Here is a 15,604-nt window from a genome sequence, read left to right on the forward strand (position 1 = left end):
ACTTTCATGTGTTGAAAGCAAGCCGTCTCTCTTGTACACAGAAAAGTTTGAATATTTAATAAAAACAAATATATTTCTAAGGAAAAGCTAAGGATGAGCAAAGCACAGATTTATCAAATCTACCAGAACATGTATTTTCATTTATAATTATGAATAGCTAAATTCATAAATTCCTGACAATCATGATATAATAAAATAAGCTCATGTTAGTTACTTTATAGTAGAATTATTCGAAGAATAGCATGTTAAGAATTTTATTAGCAAAGTGAAAAAGGAGAATGTAACGCCCCGATTTGCTGAACCGAAATGCTACACAGTGCCCATGACCTCGAGGGACCACAAGCTAACCCATGGCTGATATCTGTACCTGTACACTGCATAATATAGAACATAAATGCAGAATACGTAATACTATAAGGCCATAAGGTTCAAAATGAAATAATCATAACATGAGAGTGGGGTATAGAATACCCAAAACAACTGTAATACTATCAGAAGTCTGAACATACTAGTCTAAAAACCCTCTAACATGACTGTGTGAATAGGGAGTTGATGGGACATGTCCCTAGACTGTGTGAATAGGGAGTTGATGGGACATGTCCCTAACTAACTCCGACTAGCAAAACTAAACTGAAATAAACCATAACATAAGTAATGATCATACCCTCGAGAGACGAGGACTCACTGCTAGAACTCTGACAGCGGAGATGCTACTGCTACCGCTGATCTGGAAATCATGTATCTGAACATATGGTGTAACATAAAAGAAAGAACTATAGCGCGAATGCATCAGTACAACTGAGAGTACTGAGTATACGAGTGAGGTAGGCTAAATGAAAAGGGTTTGTATGTATGAACAATGTTGACTGATATGAACGTGAGAACACATACATATATAAGTAACTGCTACTGAACTCGTGATGATACTGACTACTGAGTCTGAACACTGATAACATGAGTTTACCGGTTTCGAGATACTAAATGACTGTGTTTACTGATATTGATCTGTGAATTACTAACAAGTGAGGAACTAATACTGTATTACTAAATACTAGGAGACTGATACTTTATTACTGATAAAGGAATGATTGTTTCTGGCATTCCTGATTATGAAGGACTGGTCTAATTAAATGTATTTGATAGTCCTAAAACTGAGTACTGATAGCATGAGTTTACTAAAATCTAATATGACTAGCAAATGATTTTTGGTAGCTGATATAGCTGATAACATGAGTGACTATATCTAATAGCCTTGATACTGGATACTGATAACATGGGTGACTGTAGCTGACAGCCCTAAATCTGATGGAACTATCTGAGTTCCGTATTATATATAATTTGACTGTATCTAATAGTCCTGATATTCTGAAGAACTATCTGAGTTCTTTTACTGAGACTGAATGACTGAAACTGTAGGAGGTAGTAGTTTAACCGACATGCCCCATGTATGCTAATGTAGATGAACTGGGGTCCAATCCTTGCCCTGATTGGAAGGGTATCAATACTATGCCACGGGTAAAGAAAAGCTGTGAGTGAACCTCAAATCTGGCAGTGTCCCCAAAAGAGAACGACGGATGTCTGCCTCATCAACCCTCAAGCTGGCAGTTTTGATGTCTTAACCTATGCTGGCTACATAGTTCTGGAATGCAAGGATGACTGCTAAGAATCACACCCTCATCTGACAGTGTGTGTTCTCATCCTTGGGTTCACTCGGTGCTAACTTCTAACTCCTATCTGAATAGACACTGAGCATGACTGACTGAACTAATTAACTGAACTGATTAATTGGACTGATAGTGTTGCTTAGCTGAGCTAAGCTAAATTTAATGAGTTTCGTTAACTGAAGGAATACTACTGAGATCTGAAGACTGATTGAGAGAACTGAAGTTACTGAGTACTGAGTAGAACTAGAATGGTACTGAGTTTACTAAATTTCCATTGACAGATGGAATTACTACTGATGTCTTTTAACTGACTGAGTTCATGAGATTACTGAGATTTCCTAAGTCACATGACTGATTGAATCCTACTGAGTATGGCTTGACTGAGGATATCGTGACAACATGACATGGCTCTAGGCACACAACTATATTTTTTGGGTACAAATACCCCCAGGACTCGATGAAAGGAAACTGACACACATGACTGACTTGATCATAAGAATAGAGTCCACAATTCATAATATCATAAGTAGGGGATTTCATACTACACATGGCTATCATATTCTTGATCATGAAAAGGGAATGCATATAACATGTAAATACTTGCATAAATTCAATTTCATAAGCATTCCATATTACAACAAAAATGCGTAACAATTTGCATGGAAATCATGTTGAACATAAGCATAGAACATTGACTAGTCATTTAAGGCCTATTATGTCATAAAAGCATGATTTCTAGTCTCTTAGGTATTTTCACAAGCACCTTACATACAAATCTTTAGCATAGGTGGATTCATCAAGATTATAAGTATTCAACCACCAATTTCACATGTTTATACATCATATAACACCATAATTTTATACAAACATACTAAGATCCCATCTTGGGCATCATCAAATTTCAACAACATGATCACCAAACATCAACATCATAAATATCATAATACATAATTTATAAGATGATTTTTTTGAGATTTATGGATGAAAGGAATCCATAAATCAACACACGCATACCTTAGTTCGTGATTCTTGGAAGATTGATGGAAAGATTCTTGAAATTAAATCCCCAATTGAAAACCATCTTCTTGTTCTTGAGAGAAAATGGAAGAAAAAAGTGTATTTTAGTTGAAAATAGGGTTGATTCCGTGGTTATGGGTATATATGGGGTGGGAGATGACCAAAATGCCCTTAAGAAAAGAGAAAAAGACGCAGCTGTCCCTCTGTTGACTGTCTAACAAGCTGAAGTAAATTGATCATAACTTTTTACTTAGATTTCCAAATTGGATGAAACCAATTGCATTGGAAAGAATACTCTCATATCTTTCATTTTATATATAGCAGCTCTCACAGTTCATTATATATAGAGATTTATGATCATTTGAAGTTGACCCTGAAATGCTGAAAAAAAAACTGGGCAAGCACTGGAGTTAGCAGGCGGCGCGGGCTAATCGCCCGGGACTTCTATTTTGGGCACCCAAACATACCCTTACGCTACTCCAAAAATTCCGAAAATCACCCGGAATATACTACAAGCTTTCCCGATTGTCACGCAACTTGAAAATTGAAAAACGGATGTCGGGAAAGTCGCCAAATAAATCCCCGAAGTTTGGAGATCTAAAATAAGACTAAGTGTTGAATCTTGAACACTAACCAAAAATTTTCTAAGTATTGGGATCTTTCATGGAGCTTTACAAGCTGAATTTGACATGCGATTTTGTGGGGTATTATAATATCTCCCTCTTAGGAACATTCGTCCTCGAATGAGACTGACTGAGAGGGGAAAAATGATAAATTGGAGTACGTACAAGGCATTCACTAATGAGATATGAGTTCATGACTGACATGACTGAAAACTGAGCATATTATACTGGTTTATGAATGAAGGACTACGTGCTATAATGAATTGAGTTTCTCAAAATGAGAATCCATATCTGATCCATAACTGACAAGCTGAATCCATGCATATCTGATGCATGATTATATGTTTGACATGATACGTGAATGCATTACTGAAAGCACTGATACGATGATCACGCATATCTAATATGTGAATATATGACTGAACTGGCTTGTGAATATGTGACTGAACATGCAATGGTAAAAGATACCAAGTTTGAACTAAAAACAGGGCATGGAACTAAATACCAAGTTTGGTACTAAAATATAAACATGAGAGTGAGTAAGTTCAAGAAAAACTGTTACCTTGAACTGAAAATACCGATGAGTCTGAGATCAATTACTTAATATGCAAGAGCGGGAACATGAGGACGTAACTGAGACTGGAACATGATACATGAACTGAACTGAGTCTGTAATGCATGACATAGATGGAGTATCGTATTGTGGATTAAACTGAGCCATTAAGTACATGGCTTACTGTTGAGTTTTGGAGTTAGAAGGTTGGCTCATAATTAACCCTTCCTCAAAGATAGATTCATCAAAGAAAATGACATGTTTAAATCATGAAAGCTCAGGGGCTATAGTGTATCTCCCCCTTGGGACACTATGTCCCTTGAAGAATGCTGACTTGACTGAGATACTGAGGAAAACTAAGGCGATACACAAGGCACTTACGAATTGATTCATGAATTAATATTTGAGATCTGAAACAGAGACATGATGCATGAACTGAGCTGAACATGAGTGCATAAATACACTAACTTATCTAATTAATTGAAGGACTGATAGCTGAATACTGGGTATGGAAGACTGAATTGTACTTAATCTAAATAGCTAGGCTGAGGCCATAGAGTATCATAGGTATAAGAAGGGACTGATGGAGTAACATGAGGTAAATGAACATAGATTTCTTAAAAGCTATTTTGTTTGAAAATGCAGGACCAAGCATATTACATGAGTTGGAAACTTTCCATAGACTAAGGTATGGAAATACCTATAATTAAGTAGCTGATAACTGTACACTGTGGTCAAGCAAGTTTGAAACCAAACTGAGTTTCTGAGCTTAACACTGATCTAAAGTTGACATCCTAACTAATGCTATAACTGGAACCTATACTGGTGCTTGGTTTGAATAATTGAATACTGATAACTGAAGTTCAGACTGATACTGAAGTATTGAATCTTGATGGCTGAGTAACTAATTACTGTTAGTCATAATCTTGTAGGACCGTCTGAGTCCTTTACTGAATATTGATTACTAAGCTAACTCTGTATCTGATGACTGGGGACAGAACATCGACCCAATGGATTCACCGAGGAATCTAAACTGAGAGTATGCATGACACATTATGAATTTATGTGATCATTAGGAACGTAACATAGATCACGAGGACTAAGCATTCTATAGACTGAGATACTGAAGCACTGATAGATGACTAACTTGTAACTAAAATGTTGATAGTTACGTGAGGGGTCCTGACATAAGTCAAGGATCTAAACGTACAATCATACTCTGCACTTTCACAACTTCTAAGTACAACCCCTTGTTAGCCAATTTTTTACATACTAACATGACTTTTAAGACTATCTGCATAACTACACCCTCATGTAAAACAATGTAATACCCCAAAAAAAAATTTATCGAAATTTTTTGCGTAAACGTATTGGATCCTATCTTTGAGAATGATTTATATTTTTTTGTGTGTCATTTATTAGATTTTGACCTACCATTTTTTAGATCATCGAATAAGCTTTCCAATGATATGTGGATCACCCAAAACGGACACTTGAGCGATGAGTTACGACCATTCCGATCGAACTGTGAACAGTAAAATGTGCAGGAAAAAAAATACTTCAGCCAGATGATTTTTTTTGGTCAACTCCAAATGATCATAACTCCTTGTACATAATGAACTGTGTGAGCTGCTATATATCAACGAAAAGCCCTGAGTCTTCTTTCCAATAAAATTGGTTTCATCAAATTTGGACATCAGAGTAAAAAGTTATGGCCAATTTAGTTCAGCCTATCGGATAGATCACTGAAGGGCAGATTTGACATTAATTAATTTTTAAAGGTATTTTGGTCATTTCCCATTATGGTAACCCTCTATACATACCCCCTTTGAGCTGAGAATTGTCATTCATTTTCTCTTATTTCTCTTATATCTCTCTCTCAAAATATATGCATATATATATATATATATATAAGAGGAGCTAGGGTTAGGGTTCCAATTGGGAGAAAATCGATTCAAGGCTTCGCTTCGCAAATTGCTTCCGTCAATCTATTCGGCTACGAAATCTAAGGTATGCAAGTGTTTATCTATGGGCTCCTTTCATCCATAGAGCCCACAAATCCTTTTTCAAAGGCTCAAGATACATGTGTACGTATATATATATGATTATACTTTCTAAATTTTCATTGTGTATGTGTGTAGTATTCACATTATGGTTGAGATATATGTGTGGGATGATTATGTGTGTTGGTTGAAGTATATGTGTGTAGTATTTGTGTGATGGTTGGTGATTATATTGTTGAAGTTGATGATATCCAAGAAGGGATCTTTGTATGTTTGTGGAAACTATGGTAGTGTGTGATGTATAAATATATGAAATGGGTGATTGAATACTTGTAATCCCGATGAATCCACCTATGCCTAAGAAGTGCATATAAGGTGTTTGTGAAAATATCTAAGAGACTAGAGATTTTGTTTTTATAAGATAATAGGTCCAAAATTAATTGATTATGAATATATGATTATTTAAATTGTTAAGCCTTATATTTCACCTTACCCTATCCTTGCATACTCGGTATATTCTTTGTACTGACGCATTCGCACTATGGTGTTTTCCCCACCATAGGTTCAGAAGAGTGAGTTTTAGAGTATATTTAGCTATCAAATCTTGTAGCAGTGGGTGTAGCAGTGAGTCCTCATCATCCGAGGATATTCTATTTCAGTGTTTTAATGATTTTAGTAGACGGATTTAGTTGGGGAATTGTCCCTTCAACTCCACAGTTCAGATAGTGTAGAGGCTTTTCAAACAGATGTATTGATATTTAGTTTTCAGTACGGTATATTTAGATGTTTGAACCTTATGGCCATATTTAGCCAGTTTCCGCATTAATTGTATTATATTTGCAGTGAACAGATACGGATATTAGTGAAGGGTTAGCTTATGGTCTCTTGGCGTCACGAGCGCCATGTGGCATTCCAGTTTATGGGAATCGGGGCATTACAAACTTGGTATCAGAGCCTAAGGTTCACCAGTGTCCTTGGGAGTCTGAAAAGCCGCATCTAGTAAAGTCTTGTACAAGAGTGTGTTGCACGCCACATTCATGTACGGGAGGCTATGGGATGTTTAGAAGAGTTTTCGTTCGTTCATGATCCAAAGAGAGTTATGTAGACTCTTGTAATGATCTACTTATGTCATATTTACCTTACTCTTAAGGTAACAGAAGTAGTGAATCCAAAGTCTTTCAGATAGAACTTTCTCTGACGGTCCCCGCAGATAGTTTCAGGATAGTGTTCTCTAAAGTGAGCAAAGTATTCCTTTCAAATAGAACCATAGCGCGAATGCATCAGTACAACTGAGAGTACTAATTATACGAGTAAGGTAGGATAAAGGCAAAGGGTTTGTATGCATGAACAATGTTGACTGATATGAATGTGAAAACACATACATACATAAGTAACTCCTACTAAACTCATGACGATACTGACTACTGAGTCTGAATACTGACAACATGAGCTTACCTGTTCCGAGATACTAAATGACTGCGTTTACTGATATTGATCTTTGAATCACTAATAAGTGAGAAACTGATATTGTATTATTATATACTAGGAGATTGATACTTTATTACTGATAAAGAAATGATTGTTTCTGGTAGTCCTGATTATAAAGGACTGGTCTAATTGACTGTATCTAATAGTCCTGAAACTGAGTATTGATAGCATGAGTTACTGAAATCTAATATGACTTGCAAATAATTTTTGATAGATGATATAGCTGATAACATGAGTGACTATATTTGATGGCCTTGTTACTGGATATTGATAACATGGGTGACTGTAGCTGACAGCCCTAAATCTGATGGAACTATCTGAGTTCCGTACTATATCTGAGTTAACTATATCTAACAGTCTTGATATTATAAAGAACTATCTAAGTTCTTTCACTAAGACTGAATGGCTGAAATTGTGGGAGGTAGTAGTTTAATCGACATGCCCCATGTATGCTAATCTAGCTGAACTGGGGTCCAATCCTTACCTTGATTAGAAGGGTGTCAATACCGTACTACTGGTAAAGACAAGTTGTGAGTGACCCTCATTTTTGGCAGTGTCCCTAAAAGAGAACGGCGGATGTCCGCCTCATCAACTCTCAAGCTGAAAGTATTGATGTCTCAACCTATACTGGCTACATAGTTCTGGAATGCAAAGATGACTACTAAGAATCACACCCTCATCTGGCAGTGTGTGTTCCCATCCTTGGGTTCACTCGTTGCAAAATTTTACTCTTATCTGAATAGACACTGAGCATAACTGAATGAACTAATTAACTGAACTGATTAATTGGACTGATAGTGTTGCTTAGCTGAGCTAAGCTAAATTTAATAAGTTCTGTTGACTGAAGGAGTACTACTGAGATCTGAAGACTGACTGAGAGAACTGAAGTTACTGAGTACTAAGTAGAAGTGGACTGGAACTAAGATTACGAAATTTCCATTGACTGGTGGAATTACTACTGATGTCTGGTAACTGACTGAGTTCATGAGATTACTGAGATTTCCTAAGTCACATGACTGACTGAATCCTACTAAGCATGTCTTGACTGAGGATATCGTGACAACATGATATGGCTCTAGGTACACAGCTATATTTTTTGGGTATAAACACCCCCAGGACTCGATGGAAGGAAACTGACACACATGACTGACTTGACCGTAAGAATAGAGTCCATAATTCATAATATCATAAGTAGGGAATTTCATACTACACATGGCTATCATATTCTTGATCATGAAAAGGGAATGCATATAACATGTAAATGCTTGCATAAATTCAATTTCATGAGCATTTGATATTAGAACAACAACGCGTAACAATTTGCATGGAAATCATGTTGAACATAAGCATAGAACATTGACTAGTCATTTAGGACCTATTATGTCATAAAATCATGATTTCTACTCTCTTAGGTATTTTCACAAACACCTTACATGAAAATCTTTCGCATAGGTGGATTCATCAAGATTATAAGTATTCAACCACCAATTTCACATGTTTACACATCATATACCACCATAGTTTCATACAAACATACTAAGATCCCATCTTGGGGATCATCAAATTTCAACAACATGATCACCAACCATCAACATCATAAATATTATAATACATAATTTAGAAGATGATTTTTTGAGCTTTCTGGATGAAAGGAATTCATAAATCAACACACACATACCTTAGTTCATGATTCTTGGAGGAATGATGGAAAGATTCTTGAAATTAAATCCCCAATTGAAAACCATCTTCTTTTTGTTGAGAGAAAATGGAAGAAACGAGTGTATTCTGGTTGAAAATGGGGTTGATTCCGTGTTTATGGGTATAAAGGGAGTTATGATCATTTGAAGTTGACCCTGAAATGCTAAAAAATAACTGGGCAAGCACTGGAGTTAGCAGGCGGAGCGGGCTAATCTACCAAGGCTTCTGTTTTGGGCACCCAAACGTGCCCTTGCTCTACTCCAAAAATTTTAAAACTCACCCGAGATATACTACGAGTTTTCCTGATCGTAACGCAACTTGAATATTGAAAAACGGATGTCGGGAAGGTCGCCAAATAAATACTCGAAGTTTGGAGGTCTAAAATAAGACTAAGTGTTGAATCTTGAACACTTAGAAAATTTTTTCTAAGTCTTGGGATCTTTCATGAATGCTCTATATAATTCTGGTATATCTGTTAGTTCATTTCCTTCATGGGTGTATACGGTATTTGATAATCCATAACTGAAACAAATTTTAACTAAGCTAGGGTTGGTTTTCGGTAGTTCTATTAACTTGTTGTAATCTTTTAATCTTTGGGTTATATAGGTTGTGTTCAGTTCTTGGATATCTATGGCTCTAGGTTTAATGTTTAGATAAGTCTGTATTTTGTGGATATTTTCTATGTATGCTCGGGTTATGTGGTTATTGGCTTTTCTATCTTGGTTTAAACTTTCTCGATATGTGGTAGTTTGTGGGGGTATGAACAATGGGTCTTTTTGTATTTTTGGTATAAATGGGTTTTCAAACATCTTGTTCATGTTCATGTTCTGATATCTTTGTCCACTAACTCCTTTACTTGTACCTGCAATTGTAAATTGATAAACGTTATAGGTTTTATGGAGTGTCCCAACGTCTCGTTTTAGCTCTCGAATTTTGTTGTCTTTCGATCGACATAGCTCTACACACTGCTGAGTTAGCTGATTCATAGCTTTAGACTTCAGTTTAACTTCATTAGTCTTTAGCTTTTCTATTTCATTACCCATACTGTCCACTTTCACTGAAAGCGTAGTTAGGGTTTTGAGTATCTTTTCTAAAGCATCATAATCTATTATATCAGTCTGTGTATCTTTGTCTTGATATGTAATCCGCAATGACATTCTTGTTAGTTTTAATTACTTCAATTGTAAATGTAAAATTTAATATATTTAATACTAGTTTCTGAATTTTCTTTGTTGTAACTGAATTTTGTATTTTCTTTGTTAACCACCAACGTACCTGTGTATTATCTGTTCGTACAAAAAACTTGTTATATAGAATATATGGCTCAAATGCTAATAAACATTTATATAATGAACATAATTCTTTTCTATTATATCTGTAAATTGTTCTAATAATTTTAAATGTTCCTCTTTAGTTTTTGTATATAGTAGTATATCATCTATGTATACTATACAATTAGGTAATTGTTTAACATAACTACCCATGACGTGTTGATATCTACATGGTGCATTTTTGTATCCAAATGGTAGCACATTTCATTCGTAAAATCCTTATGGTACTGTAAATGCAGTTAATTTTTTAGATTCTTCTTCTAACTTTAAATGGTAAAATCCTGATTTACAGTAAAATTTACTAAAGTAATTATATCCTTGTATTTTTCTTATTTTTAATATCTTATTTGGTATTGAATAATTATATGTCATAGTTTTTGCATTTAGATTTCTATAATTAATGACCTTTCTACTTTTTCCTCTTTTTTGTTCACTGTGTTTATTTATAATAAATGCTGGACTATTGTGTTTACTATTACTTTTTTGTATATATTCTTTTTCTGATAATTCATTTATATGCATTTTAAATTCTTTTAAATAATCAATGTTATATGTTAATGGTTTCTGGGTTATTATGTTATTTTTATCTATTAGCTTAATTTTTATAGTAGTTTTATGTTTTTTCCATCCTTGTAATGGATCTTCACTGTATAATTGTCTTAATCTTTTCTTTATTAATTCTACCTTATCTACAGAAAATATAGTTATTTCTTTTTTATTTATCAAAAATACGATTAGTATGACTAGTTCTATTGTGTCTCCTATACTTTTTACATTTTCTAACTTTTGTGTAATTTTTCACTTCCTTTTATCCAATCAGTTTTCTTTTTTATTTTATTGATAACTTTTTTTGCTCTTACTTTTTGTTTACCTGGTGTTGTAAACCACCAATCTGTTTTGGTTATCATATGTGGGTATAATTTATCTAAATATGGCATTCCTAAAAGCATATCTTTTGATGTTAGTTTGTAATTATAGATTTCTTCAATTGTTATTATTTTATCTCATATATGTATTTTTACATTTTTAGCTTTATATATAACTAAACTTCCTTCATTATTAAATCCTTTGACTACTATTGGTATTTTTAGCTTATTCCATTTACCTTCTGGTAAACAGTTGTATCTCCATAAGTTTGCTTCTTCTCCTGTATCTATCATAGGTGTATAATACCTATTATAATATCCTTCTACTATTATTTTTACAAGTACATATATTTTCATATCATGTCAAAGCTCTTTTTATTAATAATTTTTCTTTATTATATGTTATTGATAATTGTGTATGTTCTATATTGTATGGTTTTACTTGTTCTAACCATTTTATTCCTAATATTATGTTTGCTTTTTGCATGTCTTCCTTTATTTCAAATTCTATTTTTATTTTTCTAACTCTTATTATTATTTCTTTTTCTGATGTATCCTTAATGCTTATTAGACTCTTGGTAGATCTGGCATATATTACTATTAGATTTTATTTCTTCACTTTTTACTAGATATTTTGCTATATAATTTTCTTCTTGTCCTATGTTTAAGAGTACTAAATATTTTTTTTCATTTATTGTTTCTGTTATGTAATATTGAGTTAAATTAACTGTTGAAGTTGTTTCATAATTTGTTCTTTTTGATGAGCTTAATGATTCTGGTTTTTCATAAGCTATTCTTTTTGTTGTACTTATTCTATCATTTATTATTTCTAAATCTTCTTCTATGTCTATATCTTTGTAACTATAATCATTGTTATCAATTGTTTTTACGAATTGTTCTAAAGGACTTTCTATGTGTATTTTATTAATTTTATTCTTTCCAGTTATTTTATATTTTGTTGTTAATACATATAGATTTTTACATCTCGCTGTAAATATTTTACTTCCTGGGGTTAGTTCTATTCCTGATATTTTCCAATATAATACTAATGATTTATCTATATTTTTATCTGTTATTGGTACTGAATAATTTACACTTATTATAAATTTGAATTTTTGGTATATTAAATTTTCTTTTATGGCACTAATTATGCTTTTTTCTATAGGTTTTACTATCCTATCATCTGCTAAATATAGTTCTATTGGTGTATCTATTCCTTCTCTAAAACATGTTTTTATTAATATCTCTATTCCTCCAAGGTGTACAAATTTTATTGGGTCTTTACTTTTTAGATCGTTTATTTCTTTATTAATTATTCTTTTTGTTACTAGTGGTATACTAGCTTTACCTCTTGCATATTTACAATCTATTACATGCTCTTTTTGGCTTACTACATAGTATTCCTTTTTTCTTCTACTAAATATATTTTTTATTGTTGGTATTTTAAATATTTTTCTACACTTAGTTCTATCTTTTTTCCTTTTATTTCTTCAAATATATTACTGCCAAATATTACTTTTTGGTCAGTTCCTTCTTCATTTAAATGTTCTTCCTTTGTTATTATTTTTATATCTTCTTCAGTTATTTGATTCATCTATTTCATTATCTGTTTCATTTTCTGAAATTTCATATATACTATCTTCACTTTCTAATTTGTAATCTATATAATCTATTTGCAAATATTCTGCATTTTCTATCTTTATTTCTGTTATTTGTTTCTTTTTTGGATCTTTAGGCATTTTACAATCTCTAGCTAAATGTTCTAGTTTTCCACAATTATAACAAGTATATTCTTTTATAGATTTCTTTTTCCTATATGATCTTTTATGTTTATAATTTTTTACATAATATCTTTTTCTTGGTTTCTTATACTTATATTTTGATTTTTTGTATTTCTTATATCTCTTATGTCTTTTTCTTTTCTTATAATATCTTTCTTCTCATCCAAATTGAGGTGCTATTTTATCTTTGCAACATGCTAAATTTTTTATTAATGTTTTTTCCATTTTCATTTCTTCTCTGTATTTTTCACATAAATTTCTATACCATTGTTGTAGAAATTTTATTCTTGCTCCTAGAGTATCTACTATGTTTGCTTCATCCCAACTCTTTATTATTTTTAAACTAAATGGTTCAGGTAATTTAATAAAATATAATCTTCTCACTTCTTTACTATCTACTGCATTATATGCTCCTTTATTGTAGCATTCTTTAAATGCATATGTATATTTATCTATATACACATATTACATATTGCTAGTTTTAACATTAAATTTCTATTTGTATCTTTTTCTTTGTTTTGTTCTTCTTCTGTTGTCATACTGCTAAATTCATCTCTTATAGTCATTTCATATTTTTTCAATATGTCTATAGTTGTTAGTTTAGTTGATGTTGTTCCTTCTATTTCTTTATCATTCATTAATACCTTTTTACTATTTTCAGTTAAATTTAAAAACCATAATTTTGTTGTTCCTATTAGTGTTCTTTTTATATATTTTGGTGTATCTATTGCATTTATACCTTTGTCTAATAATTGTTTTGCTATATATCCTATCCATAATTGTATCGTTTTATCTACATCTATTACGCAGTCTAAGTCTAAGAAGTTAAAATTTTTATTAATTATTTGTTTTGGTGTCCATTTATTATATTCATTTTTTAGGTAATATTTTCTAAACTTATCTTTATAATAATATGTAGGTTTTCTTATTTCTGATGTACTAGGTATTATATTTTCATCGTCTTTTTATCAAGAGTATTTATTTCCATGTTTGTATTTTCTAAGTTTTCATTTTTAATTACTTCTTGTTTGTCATTAATTTCTAATTTTTCTATATTTGTTAAGATTTCTGTATATGTTTCACTATTTTCCGAATCATAATTATCTGTTTTTTCAGTATCTATTGTGTTTATTTCTATTTCATTAGTTTTAAATTTTTTATTTTCTTCTTCTAATTTTTCTTTAAATTGAATTATCTCAATTAAAAAAAAATTCTTTATCCTTTTCTTCTTTTTCTTTCTGTCTTTTTTCATTTAGATCTTTTAGCATTTGTAATTCTTTTTCTAATTCAGCAATCCTACTATTTTTAATTTCCTCTATTTTTCATATTTCTTCTATAGTTTGTTTTTTTATTTTATCTATTTCTTTATTTTCTTTTGCTATTCTTACCATAGCTGTTAATTTATATCCTAATTTTAATTCTTCTTTCTCTAACATTAAATATAAATTTTCAGCTATTTTCTTATATCTTCTTCCTAAATTGGAAAATACTATTCTTATCTTTAATCCTTTATGGTTTACATATGTTTTTTCATCTATTATAATTTCTTCTTTGTTCATTTTATATACTTTATACTATATAGATCATGTTGATAGATGTATTCTAGACTATCTATTTGTGGCTCTAAATATGATATTTCTTCTTTTTGTGTTTTTATTGATTTTTGACATACTCCTACAATCATGTTATATTTAGTCTTTCTTTTCTTATTTTTAATTCTCTCTGTTTTTTAGATATTATTTGTTTTAGTTCTTTATATTTTTGGAATATTGTTATGTTATTCATCTGTACAATATTTATAATATTTTGCTGGAAACCGAAATCTGATTTTATCATAATTAGGTGGTATGTATCTCATTCTTCTAGATTTTAAATGGATTATTTTGCCTCATTTCTAGATATTAAGGTAGTTAAGTAAGCTAATCTATGGGAATTTTCTTTTGTTTTATTTAACTTTGTATATTCTGGGTAGTAACTAGTTAAAGTTTCTCTAATTTTTCTAAAAGCTTCTATATTTTTAAATGGTTTTCTCATTTTTAACAAATAAATAACAACGTAAATAATAATAGCTCATAATTAATAAATACGACTAAATTAAATTTTATAATTTTTCTCACATAACTAATTAACACATATCTACTTGTATGTTTTTTAAATAACATAGCTTTGATACCAATTGTAGGGGGTGCGGATAACTTGGGTAATTGTGTTTTTGGTAGAATTGGTTTTTCAAATATCTTATTCATGTTCATGTTCTGATATCTTTGTCCACTAACTCCTTTGCTTGTACCTGCAATTGTAGATTGATAAACGTTATGGGTTTTATGGAGTGTACCAACGTTTCCTTTTAGCTCTGGAATTTTGTTATCTTCCGATCGACATAGCTCTGCATACTGCTGAGTTATCTGATTCATAGCTTTAGACTTCAGTTTAACTTCATTAGTCTTTAGCTTTTCTATTTCATTACCCATACTGTCCACTTTCATTAAAAGCATAGTTAGGGTTTTAAGTATCTTTTCTAAAGCATCATCTTCTATTATATCAATCTGTGTAACTTTGTCTTGATATGTAATCTGCAAT

Source organism: Capsicum annuum, chromosome 12, assembly GCF_002878395.1.
Source record: "Capsicum annuum cultivar UCD-10X-F1 chromosome 12, UCD10Xv1.1, whole genome shotgun sequence".
In the NCBI taxonomy this organism is placed as follows: domain Eukaryota; kingdom Viridiplantae; phylum Streptophyta; class Magnoliopsida; order Solanales; family Solanaceae; genus Capsicum; species Capsicum annuum.